Here is a 19,995-nt window from a genome sequence, read left to right as displayed (position 1 = left end):
CTTAAGTTTGAGAGTTCTGGTTTGGAATTAAGGCAATGTATTGCATCTATAATAGCCTATTTAAAACCCTGGGTATTTTATCATATGTACTTGCTATTGAGACTTAAAATTTTATATTTAAAAAAGAATCAGTAACTTGGAGAGTGTTTTACTCAGTGAGATTATAAAAACCTACAAGCGTGGAAGATTATATACCATAGGGAAAACTAGAGTGCCCCATATTATATAATGCTGTATAAAAGATTTTAGTAGAGTAATAAAGCTATCGTTTTACAAACCAACCCTAATGGTTGTGGTAAAAAGGATGTCTCCATGATTCAGAAATACTGTAACTTTTACTTTATGTTAAGTTAATGAATATCAATGAGGAAATGTAATCCCCTATCCTTTACTACAATATATTATATTTATGATTTGAATTAAATGGAACATTAATATTTTATTTGTATTAAACAAGATGTTTAGTCAAAAAAATGAGAAATTGAAGGAAAAATGTGAATGTCATACCATCAGTATTTCTACACTGTGTATTTCTGGTTTACAAGATGTTAGAAGAACTATGCAAAATTCTTAATTCTTTATGTTCACAGCCGTCAATATCTAATTATTTTGATCTGTTCCCTCTGAGAGTAGAAATATACAGGATACAGATTTACAATAGCTGTTTCAAATTCTTTTAAAAATGGACAGTTATTGGGCGCCTGGGTGGCTCAGTCGTTAAGTGTCTGCCTTCAGCTCAGGTCATGATCCCAGAGTCCTGGCATCGAGTCCCAGATCGGGCTCCCTGCTCAGCGGGAAGCCTGCTTCTTCCTCTCCCACTCTACCTGCTTGTGTTCCTTCTCTCGCTGTCTCTCTCTCTCTCCCTGTTGAAAAATAAATAAAATCTTTTTTAAAAAATGGACAGTTATTTTATAACCTAATGCTTATGGTTTTTCACTCCATTTCTTTTCAGCTTCTATTTTTTAACTGAAAAATAAACTCTAATTAAATAAAAAATGATTAATTTATTTATTTATACCTGCCACCAACTTGTGTGTTTGAGGTTAACATGCTGTTAACTCCACTCATTTTTACATGCATAAGAAAACTGTTTTTTCTTTCCCTTGATAAAATTAATTGCTATTTTGGAGTTTCTTCTTTGTTATTTATTTTAAATTTGCTTTTTGCCTGTTTGGGGTGACCCTATGTAGGGGAAATGCATGGGTGTTGGGGATAGGAAGTTGAATTAATAATTAACCTCAAGGTTTATCACCAAGTAGCTGTAATAAATTCATGTAAGTCTTATAAACAAAATATAGGAATCCAGGATCTTAGTGAATATCAGATGAGAAGACATAGATGAATGGAGTTTATAAAATGCAAAAGCACTACAAAATTGTTGATTTTTTACATTTTGAAAGACATATGATTACTCTTTGTAGGCTAATGGAAAAACTACAGTTGTTTAATATTAACAATTAATTTAAATTCCCCCAAGAAATCTGCACTGGATTTCAAAGTACCTGGTCTTAATTAACATTGTCAGTGCTTGGATATATTAGTCAGAGTGATCTTTTAGCACTATTCAACTTAGAACTCTGCCCTATTTATGTAGCATATATTTCTTATATTGGTGAACTTATTACAATCCATAGTCACTGTTGAGGCTAACAGACCAAATCTCTATGATAATTTGCAATCTAGTACAGGGGTTGGCAAACTTCCTATCAAAAGCCAGAAGTAAATATCTCAGGTTGCAAAGAATATACCTAAATATGCAAGGTAGTAAATATCCTTGCTGGTGTATAATCTCTGTTTCATATTCTTCTTTTCAATATTTATGTGTTTATTTTTTTGCTTATTTGTCATTTACAACTCTTTAAAATATAACAAAACAACTTCAGCTTGAGGGCAGTAGAAAAACATGCCGTGAACTGGATTTGGCCCTGGGGTCATCCTTTGCCAATCCCTGGACTAGTAGCGCTAATGTCATCTGGACCTTCAATAGCTTAAATTCACAGGTGAGAAATTCAATTACACTTAAGGAAGGTTGACCTGCTTGCCCAAGTACACAATGTCTAGCTAGGTCTGATCCATTCCTTCATCATCTATTTGAAAATTACATTTGATATTAAAAAATTCAGAAGCCAATGAAGATGAAATCAAATTGATGTTAATTTTTGAAAGCATGTAACTTAATAGAGTTCATGATGCAATGATCTAGGATTTGTAGAAGAATCAATTATGACCTTATGGATATATACATAAATGTTTTCTCATTTCAATTTTGAGTGCTTTCAACAATATCCTGACAGAAGGCAGGTATCTTATTTATGCATGCTCATGGAAAAGAAGAACCAAAATGATTCCATGCAGTGTCACCAAAGAGAAAAATAGCAGAAGTTGGAGTAGAACACATTGTGACATCCAGATTATATCTGGATTTAACTGCCCATAGATGCTAATTTTCAACTATATCCCAGATGGTGACTAAATTAATAAAATCTTTCATGTGTACTTTAGAACATCAGAGGAGCCATCTGGCTTGACTGTCACCTTAATTTTTAGTGTCTTTATTGTAAATTTTACAGTCCAGTGTACCATTTTAATGCCAGGGAGTGTTGTATCATCCATATTTAATTATTAAGTACCTAAAAGCACTGACATTCTGAAACTAGATATGGTAAGACTGATTAAGATCATGCTCATACATGCCAAATAATGTGTTGAAAAATTCTTTGTAACTCAAGCCAGAAGAATATTGACCTGAAATAGTCAGGTACCTTAGGTGGAAGTATTATATAAACTGCATTATATCTGTGAGTGTGACAATTCCCCAATCCATTGTGTTCATATAGACTCGGTTATAATATATTGTTAAGCTGCTTTCATAAAAATTCATGAGCAATAATTGTTGTGTGGAAAGTATAATAGATATACTCAGGACCAGAAACTGAGAAAATTTCCTGACTGGAATACAAGTTTGCTATTTGAGGGTAAATTATAGATAATGAAGAATTCATATGATGCTATTACTATGCTCAAAAAATTAAAGATGCTATATGCTTTGGATACTAATTAAAATGTAAAGTCTGTCCTTTGTTGTATTTTGTGATTTCTATTTTTATGCCAGATGTGAGGAGAATATTTGGAAAGATCACCCCACCATCACCACCACCATGTAGACACAAAGTAAGAAGTATGTTTTTTTAATTAATGTCCATAAAGGGATACAGCACTCTGAAGTTTATGGATCAATTTTAAGTTTCTATTTTGTTTATATAAAAATGCAGATCTTCTCATGGATTTTAGTGTTTATAAAGAGCCAAATGAATATATTGATTTATCACATGAATAAAGCATGTCTAAAGATACTTGCTTAAGATGGTATGTGCAAAAAAAAAAAAAAGAAAGAAAGAAAGAAAGAAGAGAAAAGTCCGTTTTACTGTTGAGAACCTAATCACTTCTACTTTTAGGCAGGGGAGAACACGTTGTCAATACTGTGTAGGATTTATGAGAGGGAAGCAGTATAAGATGCTCTGTCAGAGAGACCAGGCCAGGACCTATTTTGCTAATATATAAATAATTCCTATATATTGTCTAGATTGTCCACAATGGCTCTCTGTAAATTGTGTAACAGTAACAGTGAGGGCTGGAACACGCTGGGGTAGAAGCAATAGTGAAAACATCAGTACTATTAAGTAGCACTTACATTGATTTGCAATTTCCTTTCTTCTTCCCAGCCAAATTAATAGTTCCTTAACGAGTTGGATAGTGTCTTATTTGTACTTAGTACTGGGTGCTTTCAAAATGCTCAACAATATATGGTGAACTCAACTTACCTAAGAAGCTATAATCATATCGGGCATAGGATTTTTGTATTGTGGGACAGCTGGGTGGCTCAATCAGTTAAGCATCTGCCTTCAGCTCAGGTCATGATCACAGGGTCCTGGGATCAAGTCCTGCATCGGGCTCCTTGCTCAGCAAGGGGCCTACTTCTCTCTCTGCTTGCCACTCCCCCTGGTTGTGCTCTCTCTCTCTCTCTGACAAATAAATAAAATCTTAAAAAAAAAAAAGAGTTGTGTATTGTCAGAGAATCAAGGCCATGACAAAAGAAACCAGCCAGTGAAGAAGAAATAGTCAGTCCACAGCTCTACCACAAAGGATGGGAGAAAAGGAAACCAAAACTCATAGAGCAAGGGGCAGATTTGAGGGTGGGCAATAGAACTGTTGGCATTAGTGACCCAGTGATGTGAGAACAGGAAAGGGTGCGAAACCAGAACAGGATCTAGTGGCAATGGTGATGCTTGCAGAAGCTCTAGTAAAGAGCAAAAGAGGTTGTTCATGAGGACTAGCAAGGGCCACAGAACCAGTGGAAGATGAGATAGAAATAAATGATACAGGTGTGGACCCTAAGAATCCATTCATCAAGACTGGGTTGGAAGCATCCTTAGAAGTTATGAATACGAGGAAGTGGAGCAGAAGTGGAATAAAAGTGTATCAGGACAAGCCGATTGGGACAGTGTGCAAAGACCCAAGATTACAAGATTACCTCACTTTGGCCCAATTAAAATGGTATCCAAGGCAAAGAAAGAACAGCAGAGAGCATTTTCTTTTTCAAGGGAAGGTGGAACCCTGGAAAGTAATAGACATTACTCATTATCAAGGACAGGAACTGGGAAAATTGTCTGGCTCCAATTCATGTTCATTATTTTGAGGCTGAGATATAAATACCAACATGAGACCTGAAAATCCTGAAATAGAGTCAGATATTAAACCAGAATATATAAAATTACTTTCTAGAAACATATTCATCGCAGAATATGAGAATAAATACACAAATGCCATTGTTTCCTACATATTACAGATTCTCAGCTTTTTCAGCTATATGATGCTAATTAAGTTTCCATAAGAAATGCAGGTAAGACTTCTTAAGAACAAAAGAACATTTGTGAGACAGCCCTGATTTATTTACAAGTGATAGGAAGTAATCTGAGACTATTTCTCTTTACTTATGAGTTTGTCCACATTAGCTGTATCTCTTTAACATTTTTAAAGAGTACAAAATATATGTGACAATAATGTCAAAGCCAATATTAAGCTTAAAGTTCTAAGTAGTAGGGCTTAGTTTGTGTGTTGTATGTTTGTGTGCATGTACACCATCTAAATATCTAGCTGAAAAAGAAAATAATGCATGTAACATAAAGCAATGCCATGAAGGAGTCATGCCAACTAGTTAATAATAGTGACTCAGTATACATAGTTCTTAGAAATCAGAGTATGAGTAAAATGAAACCAAGTTTCTCTGTTTTAAAAGATGGACTCTAAGGGCACCTGGGTGGCTCATTCAGTAAAGCGTCTGCCTTCGGTTCAGGTCATTATCCCAGGGTCCTGGGATCCAGTCCTGCATCTGGCTCCCTGCTCAGCAGGAAGTCTGCTTCTCCCTCTCCCACTGCACATACACACACACTCTCTCTTTCTCTCTCTCTCTCTCCCTCAAATAAATAAAAAAAAATATATTTTTTTAAAAGAGGAATTCTACTGCCTTCATCACTCAGAATCTTGGTCTTCTCCTACCACAATTACTGGTCCAATAGTGTGGTCCATTTATTTCTTTGCATTGGATGATTCCTACTGATTTCACCCAGATTCTGTCACACCATATTACAGAGCAAATTCAGTATACCAAAGGACATTTACTAAAAGTAGTTTAAGGTTTTCTGACTTAACCTTTTATAATCACTAGATCCCCTCATTACAATTTGCGTGTGTGTGTGTGTGTGTGTGTGTGTGTGTGTGTGTGTGTGTGTGTGTGGTGACAGGGTTTTTTTTTTTAAATTTTGTATACAAGTATACAACTTAGAAATATATGAAAGCCAAAGGTAACAATTTCATATTGTAATGGAGGCTGTAACAACTCAAAATGAAGCATTTAAGAATGTGGTAGAGTAGACATCTGGCAGACCATTAAATTTTCTTAGAAGTTTAGTTAATATTACATGGAGATATATTTATTCATAATGATATATTCACTGTGAATTGACTTTTAAGTGAGGAAAAATCTAGTACATTTGTATAAGGAGATCCACCAATATTTCCATAGATAAAAGTTAATTTTCCCAGTGTCTTCTCAATTTGAGAACATCTCAAGTCCCAGGAATACAGTTTTTCATTGTCTTTTCTTTTCCTTTCAGAGAACTCTGCTATTTTATATATGATCTACAACTTAAGTCATATAAAACAGTGAATAATTAAATTATTTCCTTTCACAATAATTTATTTCCTACTCCCCTAAAACAGTGTTCCATGTTGAATGGGACAATATGTTTTGATAACTATTTTCTTTCTTCTTCAATATGGATGTACTCAAACAGCACTACCCTGGTAAAATATTTTACTTAGACCATTTGCCGAAGAATTAGGAGGTAGGTTTTGACTCTAATATGGACTGATAAATGTAACAAAGGAAAGAAGGATGTGAAAACATGATCCTGGAGGTTCAATGTAAGTGTCAAGCCTCCTCATGGGTAAATTTTTGCTGAGAGGACAAAACTGTAAGGAATTGATGGCCCCTTCCATCCTTATTCTCTCATTCATATTTTATTTTAATTTTATTTTATTTATTTAACAAGGAAATCTACAGTTCTGTAGAACTCTTGTTAGAAATTCCCTTTCCTAGTAATGAGTTTGCATTTGGAGAGGACACCTAAATTGTCTAATTTTATCCACTACATAAGAATGAATTCTTTTAAAACAGAGTGAAAAAAAATGCTTTCTTTGATTAGGCCCCTGTGTATGGGGGAATCTAAACATCAGGAAGGTATGGATTGCTGCATTTTTATCAGATATAATTTAAACTATCTTTTATGCATGTCATCATGGTCAATTTTATGTATCACAGAGTGATATTGAGGCTCTATAATAATCTCATATGTCATTTCTTTTGTCACTGTACAATTATTTACAATCATTACCACATTATCTCTAAAAGTAATTTGCAATAAAACTATCAAAATTAAACAAATGTCTTAACAGGGATTTCTAGGAGGTTATTATATGTAAAATGGAAAAGGAGTAAACATGATTTTCAAGTATGAAATTGTTTTCATTTGTTATGCATTTCTAAGGTAAACTGAATAATCACTGATTCGGCAGATGTATTATATCATTTAGGATGGCATAATACATGTCATCAGGAAAATATGTTGTAGTTATCACCCATTAAATTAGACTGTCTCCCATTGTCTAAATAAAGCATTAACTAAAATGAATTATAGGCATACTTCAGAGACTGCAGGTTTGGTTCCAGACCTCCACAGTAAAGTGAGTATCGCCATTAATAAAAGTCAAGTGAATTTTTTGGTTTCCCAATGTATATAAAAGTTATGTTCTCACTATACTGAAGTCTTCTAAGTATGCAATAGCATTATGTCTTTTAAAAAATGTGTATACCTTAATTAAAAATTCTTTCTTGCTAAAAAATGCTAACCATCATGTGAGGTTTCAGTGAGTCATAATCACTGATCACAGATACCATAGCAAATATAATAATAATGAACAAGTTTGAAATGTTATGAGAATTACCAAAATGTGACACAGAGACACAAAGTGAACAAATGCTATTGGAAAGATGAACTAATAGACAGCGCAGGGTTGCCACAAAACTTCAATTTGTTAAAACAAAACAAAATATTACAAAACAAAACAAAAAACATAGTATCTGTAAAGGGCAATAAAGCAAAGGACCATAGAAGGCCTGTATTGAAAACATCAATGGAAAATATGTAACATTGTATGCAGGATTAAAGTCAGCCAAATCAATATATTATGCTGTATTATAGTTTTGTAGTTAATTTTGTGGTTTTCTTGCCCTAGGTTTCTAGACTGGGAAATGCCATTTTGTGAAGATATATAAAGACAGGGAAGATTTTCTGAGTTATATAATACAGTCATCAGTCACACTTTTTGGTGGTCTGAAAGGTTTAGAAATGCTTCCTGTGTTGGTGAAACTGATCACATTGAGAATCAGTCCCTACCTAAGATAGAAATTCCTCTTATTCAGCCATGTGAATGAGACCCAACAACCAGAAATCTCCCTTGAGACATTTATTCATTAAACTAGAGATGCCAAGAAATGGCACCCCACCCTCATTCCTTTTCAATATCAGAGAAGCAGAGCTTACAAAGACCATGCCCCTTGTCCAGTTTCTGTGACACAAACTGAGTTGTTTGTGCCCAGCTCAGCTTTTTGTGCTTATGCGTCTGAAGAAGAGTTCTGCCATATGGTTGGAGTATAACTTCTGGTTGTCTAAATTCCAAAACTGATTCTGCAGCCCTTCCTGAGATACCAAATATCATTTCATACATTTATGTTCTCTCTAAACCAATGTTTATTTTTTCTTTATTCACAACCAAAAAGTGAAACAAATGACTTAAAACACAGTTTTCAAACTGATGGGTCATGAAATCAATTTATTCCTCTCATATCCAAAGAATTCAGTCCTGTCTCATGTTCCAATAACTTTTTTCCCCTCCTAGTAGTACCTAAAAAGATGTAATTGTGCTCATTCTAAAAAACAAAACAAAACAAACAACAACAACAACAAACATGTTTTCGTCCCCTGGCATGATCTTGGTTTTCTTTCTTTATCTCAGAGATAGAAAGCTCTTAGAATTTTCTCTCGGAATGTTAAGAATCTGTTCTACAGCATTATATAAGATTATCAAGATTTTCCTTCAGTGAGAGGGTCATATCCAGCTTGTCTGAGCTAATTTATTTTATAAAATTCAACAGTTTATTTCCTTTGTTGGATTCTGTGGTCTTTTGTGCTTGAAAAATCTCTCAACAGCCATGGATACGTGAAACTATTCCTGGGCAGACAAAGTGCCAAAGATTTTCATATCATAAGGAGATTCTGTCTAATGGGGCATGTGACAAGTTACAAACATCAAAATAACAACAGCAACTACTGAAGAAAATAAAGTAGACATAAGCCTCTACCAAATCATTCAGTATGAATGGAATATGTAATTGAAATATAATTGATTTTTCATGTGTTAATTTGGTTGTAGAGCAAAAGGTAGTTATGAGATGGATGTGAATGTTCATCAAGATAGATCAGTATTTTATCAGTAATCTTGACTTTTGGGGTTGATTTTATTTATAGCTGGGAAGAAAAACCTACCTTATTAAAGTAAAACATTTTTTTTTAAATAAAACGTGCGATTGGTTCACATTTATTAATTTCCCCCTTGTCCCTCTTGTCATGCTTCATGGGGGGAGTATATTCTCTGTCCCATTGACTTTGGGTCTGGTCAAACTTTGATTTGCTCAATGGAATGTGGATAAACACGGCGTAAGTCACATTCAGTTTAGAGCTATGAATGTACTTGTGTGGTCCAGTTCTGTTCCCCCCACCACTTCCAACTTCCACTCTCAACCAGAATAGCTTGTTCAATATAGGACCTACTCCTTCTTCTTGGGTCCTAGAAAGAGAATAAGTAAAAACCTTGACCCAGCCCAGCCCCACATAGTACAGTTGCAAATTAAGCATTTCCCTCACTTAATATGAGTAAGAATATAATGAAATCTACTGAGTTTTAAAGGCTGTTTATCATTGGATCAATGATTATTAATACAGAATATAAAGTAGCAAAGATTTTCTTGGATGTTTATCTGGCATCATGTAGAAGAGAATTTAAAAATGTAACTCACAAGAAAAATCAAAAGAAAACAAACAAAACTTTTTAAAAATCTGAGACAATTGGGAGCAGCTGTTAAATTAGTATTTTGGTGCATATAAAAACAAAATTTCTCTACATTTCTAGAAATGTAGAAGCACTTGTGATCCAGATTTTTTAAAAAAACTTTTAGTGAAGAGAGAAGCTAGGACATGAGTTTTGCATTTCAAAAGTTTTCATGAGCCACAAAAGTGGCTTGATGGCTAATTAGCACTTTGATTTTTAACCATTTATGCTGTCACTAAGGGGCGTATAATACACAGTTTAATCTGTTACTGGAAAGGACAAAATAACTATAAAATTTTAGAGTATACTCTTCCTAATCTGTAAAACCAGGGGGAAATAATAACAGTCTGAGGATTTCTTTCAGTTTAGGATCATATTAGAAAACATGCATGGGACGAGATGATATTAGAATGTTTATGATCACATTCTCTATTGTGGTTATAGTCCTGAGAACAAAAAGTAATCTTTGGTGGGGAGCATTTGAGGTAGCAAATTATCTACTGAGTTCCAGACTTTACATGTTTCCCATACCTCCACCCCTCCAAGCTGCTCCTATACTGCACAACATTCAACTGCTGGTGACTCTGTAATTCTACTTGCTGAAGTCTCAAACTTTAGTATCATCCTTGACTCTTCTCATTCACACATGTCTGTTTTCATTGAATAGGGTCAACTCTACATTTAAAACATACCCCAAAGTTGACAATGTCTCATCAACTCGCTTGTCACCATCCCAGGACAAGTCACATTTTATCTCTGCAGAATTATTGCAAGAGTCTGATAACTGGTGTCCCTATTCCTGTCCTTGGCCTCTTCAGAGTACTCTTAACACAGCCATATTAAAACATCAGCAGGGTTGTTTCCATCCTTTCCTTAAAACCCTCCAGTGGTCTCTTGTCTTAATCAGGGTAAAAACCCAAGAGTCCTTCTTAGAGCCCAGAAGTCCTACTACTGGCAAAGGGTATTTCTCAACCTCACCATTTTACTCCTCTCTACCTCTTTAACCCACTTTATTCCTCTCCATTGAGACTGGCTTCTGCAAGATTCCTTGAACATCCAACCATGTTCTTACCTCAGGGCACTTTGAACATACTATCATTCTGTTTGCAAAGATCTTCTCCTATATCACCAACACTCATTTTCACTCCTCTTTAGGTCTCTATTCAAAGGTCGTGTTCTCAGAGAGGCCAGCCCTGAAGATCTCTATCTAAAATTTCAACTGCACCCACCTATGCAAATATACATCTTGTCATCTTTCCTGCTTATTTTCCCTCCTTAGCACTTACCACCATGTAGCACACTATGTATTTAACTTTTATTTTTAAAGTTTTTAAGCTCAATGAGGGCAGAATTTGATTTCTTTTTGTTTTATAATATATTCTGAGTGCTGGCAGTTTTCAGGTGCTAATTAAAAAAAAAAGTTTGTCTGGTTAATCAATTTATGTATCAATTGCAAAGAAATGCTAAAATTTAGTGTTGGCACCCTTACCCTAACATCAAGAGGCTTAAGGCGAGAGGGTGTGTGGTTTGGTTGGAGGTGCTCTATCAGTGTATTATCAAAAAGAGTCTTTGTAGAAGGGGGATTGTAAACAGCCAGACTTGGAAATAGAGTCTTCCTCATCAAAAGACTCTTAGTTGGAATTTTGGTGAATGAGGGATCTGAGAAAGCCACGAAGGGCCTTTGAGAGAAAAAAACAGATGCAATCATCCACTAAGCCAAAGCTACTTTCTACATTGTCTGCCACGTGAGAATGTGTAATTTCTAATCCTCACCCATGAACCCAACATTTGGGGAAGTGGGAACAGTAGTAAACGTGCATGCATGCATGTATGTGTGCATGTGTGCATGCTGAGCATGGTAGGGCCACTATCTCTAAGATAGAGATGGGGAGTTAGCCATGCCCCCTGCTCCTTCTCCCCATCCCTAGGCTAAAAACAGTATGTAGCCAGGGGGAAGGAAATGACCTCAAATCTCTGACTCACAGCACATACTCAATTCTATTTCTGGGAGTTGGTAATACAAATGAAAGTGCAGGTTCTCTGCCAAAAGGAGAAGTACAAACAATATGTACTATAGTTTAGAAAAAAAATAAAAATAAAAACAACATTAGCTCGGATGAGAGGGAGGTTTAATGGAGAAAGAAAATAAAATTGTCATTGATAATCTGGATGGGAAGAGACAGGTTTGGGTTTCAGGGAAGAGGAGTTGGGATTGAGAGAACTGGATGGGTTACCCTAAAGAATTCGGGTACAGAAGGAAGGAAAATGTGTTTGTGGTAGACTGAGAACTTTGATACATTTGATCTGAATTTCTGGTGACTATGTTCAACTGCATCATAAATCGGAAACCCAAGGGTTAGTGGTTGTCATATTTGAAATAAAAAAAAAAGTAAATCAATGTTAAATTCACAACTGTACCAATGTTAGTGGTTCTAGTAAAAATAGCCTATGTTGATTTATGAGTTGATCTGTGTGCTGAGGTTGGCTAGCTGGTCTATGCATTTTGTATTAATCAGGCTTTTGATATGTGAAAAGTATGTTTTCATCCCAATTTCATCACCAATAGCACTGAAGCATTTTTTAAGTGACATGGTTTATTTTAAACTTTTTGCTTATCAATCTAATCTCTAAATTAGAGTAAAAAGGGATATCTGAATATCAACAGCCCATAATTAGGAACCAAAGTTAATGATCACTTAAGATCATTCACAAAATAATTGATCAAAAATGTTTCTCTTTTATGCTCCTATGTGGCAATATATGCCAGAGTATAACTAATCTCTAAGTGTATTCAGAGAACATGCATCATGTTTCTATAAGGAACAAGATTAATCTCTGACTTAGGACATGAGAAAAATAAGTACACTAATTAAAAATAAATTAAATCTAGTTTTATATTTCCTTTAAAAACTTTACAATACAATCCAATTTAAAAATGCTAATAATTGAAGAACTCATCTTGCAGAACAATAGAAATAAGAGCTAGTTTTCTAACTTTACAAAGATGCCTTTATATAAATTATAAATGTGCCTTGAAATAAGTAGAACACCTTTTTATGTTTATGGTAAAATGCCCTTTTGTATTTTTACTTATCACTATGGGCTGTTAAGCACATATTGTGCATAAATAATTTTGATAAAAATTTAAAGAGAAACTCATATTGTGTGCTAGTGATTCAACAGGAAGGTAACTACTTCAGTTATATCCCATAATAATAACTTTATCTTGGTCAAGGAAGAAGCCCTGAATGCCTACATTATTGTAGCTACAGAAAATTGCTCTCACATCTGTATGTTAATAATAAAAAGTAGAAATGTAAAAAATGAATGTGCAAATATAACTCCCCAAATTATAATAGAATTAAACATGAAGACATTATGTTTCATGCATATTTAACATTATGCACTAGGTATGTGCTGTATCCTCAATTCTGCTGGCCTATTTGCATATTAAATTCTCCTTAAACTTAGTTCACAAAGACATCCTAAGGTGTGATAGGGCAACTGTTGTATCACAACAACTCATTACCATGGAACATCTTGACAGAAAGTGTTACTGACATGCTGAATTTCTGTTTCTTTGCATCTTTGGTAATGACTTTGGTAGCCTTAATCTTCAGCAGCTAAACTGGTTTGATCACAAGTATAAACCATAGCACGTTATGAATGGCAAATGTTCAAATCCTCTCTGCAGTTGTATCTCTGAGGAATGCACATAAATTCTTGGGTTTCCAAGGGCAGTGAGTTATTTTCTGCGCCTAATGTAAGCTCTCATGACCAACTGGCCGATGGTGAAGCTCAGTTGTGGGCCCGACTCCCAAGCAGAAAACACATTTCTTTGATCATTGCTAGTATTTCATTTTCTGTTTTGAATACAATGGATTTTCTTCCACAATTAGTTCAGAGAGCCAGCAGATGTGACCACACAGTTGCAGTGATCTAAATTCTCTGTGAATTAACCATCATTAAAATCAATTCATTTGTGCTTGTAAGGATTCTATATCCTTTGGGAATTGTATTATTGATCTCATTTTTAACAATCTAAATACTTAAAAAATTAATGTCATTTATCCGTTATAAAGATAGTACAAATTCAATTTGTTTGGAATTTTTGAAAATGTACAGAATTGATTAAGGTAGTTAAAAGTAAGTTTAACAAATTCCTGGAAACTGCTGATGCTAACACTAATTATGTTGATGAGTTTTAGCATGAGACACATATCTCTGGGACTGAAGAGAGCTAATTTTTATAAAATTACTTAGTTTTTTTTTAAAGATTTTATTTATTTATTCATGAGAGACAGAGAGAGAGAGAGAGAGAGAGGCAGAGGGAGAAGCAGGTTCCCAAGGAGCAGGGAGCCCGATGCGGGACTCGATCCCAGGACCCTGGGATCATGACCTGAGCCGAAGGCAGACGCTTAACCATCTGAGCCACCCAGGCGCCCCTAAAATTACTTAGTTTTAAAATAAGATTTTAGAGTTATAAAAATAGACTTTGTGACAATATTAAGCCATTGGAGTTTTTAACATTTTTAAAATTAGTTTTTGTTTTATTATTAGAGGGACATAATCATTTGCTTTCACAAAATGCTGTGATTAAATGATATGAAAGGAAATGTGGACATTAATAATATTTCAGTGAGAGGAATGTAATTGAGAAGACAACATTTTTTAAAAAGTCTTTGATACTTGTTAATACATTTACATAAAGATGTGTTCTGGGTACAATATCCCTGTATAAATTTTTAAAAATTTTATTACTTTTATGCATAAAAAATGATCAATACTTGATTCTTTTTTTAAGCCTCAAGATTTTTATTTAATAGAGAAGACGCAAAGGTGCCCAGATTTTGAAATACTAAAGAGTTCACTATATATCTATCATTGTTTCTTAAACAACTGAAGACAACAGAAATATTTTTTTAATTTAAAAATATTGTTCATCATCTTTAAATATGCTGGCACAGTAGGTCTAGTGGAATGCCTGAAATCTGAAATTTTGGGGATTATACTCCAAAATATTCTGTATCTCCCTTGAGTTAATACAAAATGGAACATATATTTATATTAAAAAATTAGAAAATCATGAACAAGGAATGTGTAATAACACTAGTCATGTCCAGGATAGACATTATTTGGTATATATTTGCTTAAATGTTTGTATCAACAAATAGCAAATAACAGAAAACCCTACTTGTTTGGCTTAAAAACTAAGAAAAAAAATCATCCTACTTCAAATAGGCTAGAGGTAGAAGTCTCCAGGATTATGAGTTTAGCTGCTAAATTATTTCCTGAAGGACCAATGAACCTTTGAAAATCTGTGATTCCCCTCTTAGCATGTTGGCTTGTGCTCAGGCTAACTCTTCACAAATCACAAGAAACCTGCCGCAGTTCCAGCCAACACATCCAGAAATGAAAAGGAACGGTGAATGTGAAAGGAAGATTTAAAAAACAACAACAACAACAACAACAAGATAGAAACCTATCCTAGAAGTTCCTGGGAAACATGTTTTTTTATCCAATTGGCTAGAATTTCTTCACAAGCCAATGCCTAAATCCATCATTGGAAATAAGAATGGCACCTAAATAATTGGTTCAAACTGATCAGGTATGAAGCCCGGAGCCAGAGATAGGTAACTACTGAGTTAGTGAAGGATGAACACAAAAATTTGATTTCTCCAGCAAAGAAGTAAATATCTACTGGTTAGTCACCTGAAAGTTCTTGCTATGGTTTTAAGCTTTTCTTCAAATAGTTATAAACGTTGTATCTATTTTTTTCTCCTGGATCCCATGAAGCATTAATAAACCAGCTCTCCATTTTGTATTCCTTGGATTTTTGAATGGATAAGGCAATATGCTTGCAGAGTGAGTGGAATTTGTTGAATATTTCTATCCAATTTGAATATTTTTTTTTCAATATCATCATTTGCCAAGTCCACTTTGAGAGATTTTAGATGTTCCTAAAGAGTAACAATTGCAGGGGCACCTGGGTGGCTCAGTCTGTTGAGCCCCTGACTCTTAATTTTGGCTCAGGTCATGATCTCAGGGTCCTGGGTTTGAGCTCGGCTTTGGGCTCTGTGTCTAAAAAAGACTTCCTTAAACAGGAAGTCTGCTTGAGGATTCTCTCTCTCTCCCTCTGTCCCTACCCTGGCTTGTGCTGGTGCACTCTCTCTCTCTCTCTCTCTCCCCCACCAAAATAAATAAATAAATAAATCTTAAAAAAAAAAGAGCAACAATTGCATTTGTCCTAGGACTATATAATGTAAGTTCAGCATGCACTTTTTTTTTTGGCATCACTGATTATTCTGCAGGGAGAAGGGGAGATAACTGATGAAGGCAAGAGTGATGAATGCCCTAGGATAAGGTAATCAGGCTTTCTATTTTTTAATATGTTTCTCAGTCCCACTAGATCCCCCATTAGTCAGTATTTTCTATATGCTGTCGATCTCAGAGGATATAAATCACTAGTTAATCACAATGCTTTTTATCGTCCCCTAATAGATCAGCATGCATTTCACACTGCACTAGGTCAACATGATAGGAATTTGAAATCGAGGGACTTTAGGACATCATGCTTTCTCAGCTGGTACCTAAGATTGATGCTATGGCAGCTAACATGGAATTCATGCTAGCTCCTATCAACATAAGACAATTGGAATAGAAAGCTGAAGTAATATTAAAGTGATAAATAAGCCTGTCATCTAAAAACCACATCTTTATTTAAAATCTACCCCTAGTTTAACATATATTGCTCAGCCACATGGACTATGAGACTCAGAATCATACACTAAGAGTTCTTTCCTTTAAAACGTACACATTGCCCATGATGAAGTTAAATCTACATATTCAGATTGACTGAAATTTGATTAAGACACAGTGAACAAATTTTGTGAGTTAAGAATCACATTTGGGCAAAAAAACCAATGAGCCCCCAAATAACAGTTTAAGCAAATTTTAGAATTGTTTTCACTTATAGGAACTTTTTAAGAAAAGAAGTCTGGGACTGATGCTATGGCTCCAACTGGTTTTCAGAGCAATGCAGTCCTTCCTGACATCGTTTGTTTCCAACGTTTTGGTATGATTCTCATTCTTACACTTGTTAACTGTTGGCCAGAAATTCAGCCGTTAAGCTAGTATTTCCTCTAAGGTAAGAAGGCAAAAAACAAATGGGGTTCCTGTGGAATTGATGATCTCTCTTTAAAGGTCTTCTTGTAAATTCTGCCTTTATCTTGTTCGGAAAATCTATTATATGATAGCAAGAGGTTCAAAGCAAGGTGGAGAAACTTTTCTATGGGAATAAGGGAGGAACTTAGTAAAGCCAGAAGTAAAGTTCTATACTTAGGAGAAAGGAGGGGACGGATATTGGGGAGCACCTCACTGTTCTGTCACATTTATCAAAGTGAGGGAAGCTTGCTTTTAGCAGTTTAACTGTGCAAAAAAGAAATAATCACATAAATAGATGAAATAAAGTTCACAATCAAGCAGAATTTTGATTAGGATGCTGATAACAGCATAGCCAGAAAAGGGCAAAGGGAAGTAAAATATATTTGAGCTGCTCCCCTTCAAGACCACTAGACTCTCATGCACTTCCACAGTCTCATCTATTTGTTTTCTGTGCTGATGACTCTCAAATATACACATCATATCTTGTTCTCTTTTCCCTCATTATTTTATGGACATAGAAACCTAATTAACCCAGTGTTGACAAATTTGTATCAATGTGCCCGAAACTCAATCTGATGCTTTTTCTGATTTCTTAATTTCTGTTAATGGCCTGGCCTTTCTTCCTCAAGCAGAATTAAAACTCTATAGTTAACCTTTATTCTGTATTCCCTTTCATTTACCTTAGACATTAGCTCCCAGGCCTGTAGATACACCTGCAAAGTTTCTTTAAATAACCTTTTCATCTACCCCTGCTACCATTATCTTCAGTCGTATCTTGTAATTTTTATTCCCCAAGGACAGACATCTTCCCAGCTTTTCCTGTTTCCTCTGTACAATTTTTTTATTCAAAAACCTTGTGTATTAGTCAGGTTCTCCAGAAAAAAACAACTAACAGGGCTATGGAGGATGAGAAGTCCTATGATCTGCTATGTGCAGGCTGCAGACCCAAGAGATGTAACTCCCCTCTAAGTCCAAGGCCTGAGAACCAGGGAAACAGATGGTACAAATCTTCACCCAAGGGCAGATCAATGTCCTAGCTCAATCAAGAAGGCAGGACCAAACTGGGCAAGTTCCTTATTCCCCCTCTTTTGTTCTATATAGGAACTCAACAGATTGAAAGGTGCCCACCCACATTAAAGAGGGCAATCTACTCTACCGAGTCCACCAATTCAAATGCTAATCTCTTCTTGAAACCCCTTCACAGCCACACCCAGAAACATTTAATCTGGGCATCCCTTGGCCCAGTCAAATTGATATATAAAAGTAACCATCACCCCTTGTTACAATCACATTGGTCTCTTAAAGAAAATCATCCAAGAATCACAATAACTAATAAAGTGAATATACCTCAAGATAGGTCCCTAACCTCTTAATAATATCACCCCAATTCACTTGGCTTGTCTTAATTTTTAACCCCCTATCATATAGTATATTCCAAATAACAGAGACTGATGACTTATTCATCAAAAATTCTCTATCTGGGCTTATGCTTACACGCTAACCTCTCTGAGAAACCAAGTTCCTAGCTATATCTGTTGACAATGTATTCATATTCAACTTAAAATTCAAATAAAGCTTTCTCCATAATGAACTGTCCCCCCTGGTTGTATTTTTTTTTTCCTTTTTACTATTTGGTCCCTCGCAATACTTAATTTCTTACCTCTTTTAAGGCCTTTAACTTAGTATGCCTCTTATTCAAGTGATTAGATATAGTTTTATATTCTCTTCTGGATTGTACAGTCTAGAATACACAATCATTAATAGTGCTAATTAATAATAGGTCAGTACAGAAATGTGACTCACATCTATGCCCATACACACAAAAATAGGCATTTACAAATTGTGAATCCGATCTGTGGCCTGGTGTATCAGATCAAGGTTCAATATCAGAGACCAATATTTATCTTTAGACCACATGAAAGTTCCTTCTGCTACAACATGAAGATAGTCTACATCAGTGCTATTTAAACTTTAATGCGCTTATGAATCACTCTTATTTACAATGCAGATTCTAATTCAGTAGGTCTTGGAGAGTGTCCAAGATTCTGCATTTCTTACAAGCTTCCCAGTGTTGGTGATCCTGTCTAAGCCTTGAACCATGTGTTGAATAGCAACCACAGTGAATAAAAGAACAGTTCAGAAGAACATTTGAAAGATTTCTTTTTTTATGTTTAAGTCTAGACATCTATAAATGGTACTCCAATAAAAATAAGAGCTACTTTATGCTATCGATCGATGAAAGTATTAAATTTGATTATGGGTAAGAAGGTGTTTTAGAAGCATCATTGTGTTATTCCTTTAATCAATATATCAATTGCAAAAAATAGGTATAAATTTTTCTTTAGAGAACTGAAATTAAATATGTTAAAAATATAAAGATATTCATTTGTTCACAAAACACATATATCTTTAATTGTAACCATTCAAAAACAATATTCTAATGTTACTTTTAAGACGTCCTAAAGATCTTTCCACTTTGACTTTTTGATCCAATTTTTTTGGCATCTGAAGTCCCTACAAAAATGATCAAATAAATTTAGAATTATGGACCCTGGACACTCAATCCCTAAAAACATTCTAAGTTACTCTGTAAAATTCTACCTTGTTTAAGCTTTAGAACAACTTGGAAAACTTATACTCAATACACAATAAGACATGCATAGCTAAAAAGAGAATTTATATACATTGAAGCATCGTCAGTGCATCAAACCAGCCCAGCCATTTAACAACATCCATAGTCATAAAATGCCAACTGAACCCAGAAGCATGTTTCTCTCATCAAACAGTCCAATTGTTTGTACTGATGCATGGTTTAGTCATAGACCAGGTGCTCTGAGCTTTAAATATGAATTCATTTTCTAAAATTAAGTCTGAAAACAAATTGAAAAAAGCTGACTGTAATTGCAAATGACACATTACAATCATGACAATCGCCAGTTTTGTAAGTGATTCAAACAGCAATTGAGTCTGCCTCTAACTTGTTTGACATAGGTAGTAGGAAGAAATTCCCTTAGCCTTACTACTAGTATCTTACAGCTCCATTTCTGGTGAGTATAGAGCCCATTGCCACACCTAAAAGGCCAATGGATTTTCTCTGCATAACAT

The sequence above is a fragment of the Zalophus californianus genome, chromosome 1, assembly GCF_009762305.2.
Source record: "Zalophus californianus isolate mZalCal1 chromosome 1, mZalCal1.pri.v2, whole genome shotgun sequence".
In the NCBI taxonomy this organism is placed as follows: domain Eukaryota; kingdom Metazoa; phylum Chordata; class Mammalia; order Carnivora; family Otariidae; genus Zalophus; species Zalophus californianus.
This window is presented reverse-complemented; position numbering follows the sequence as displayed.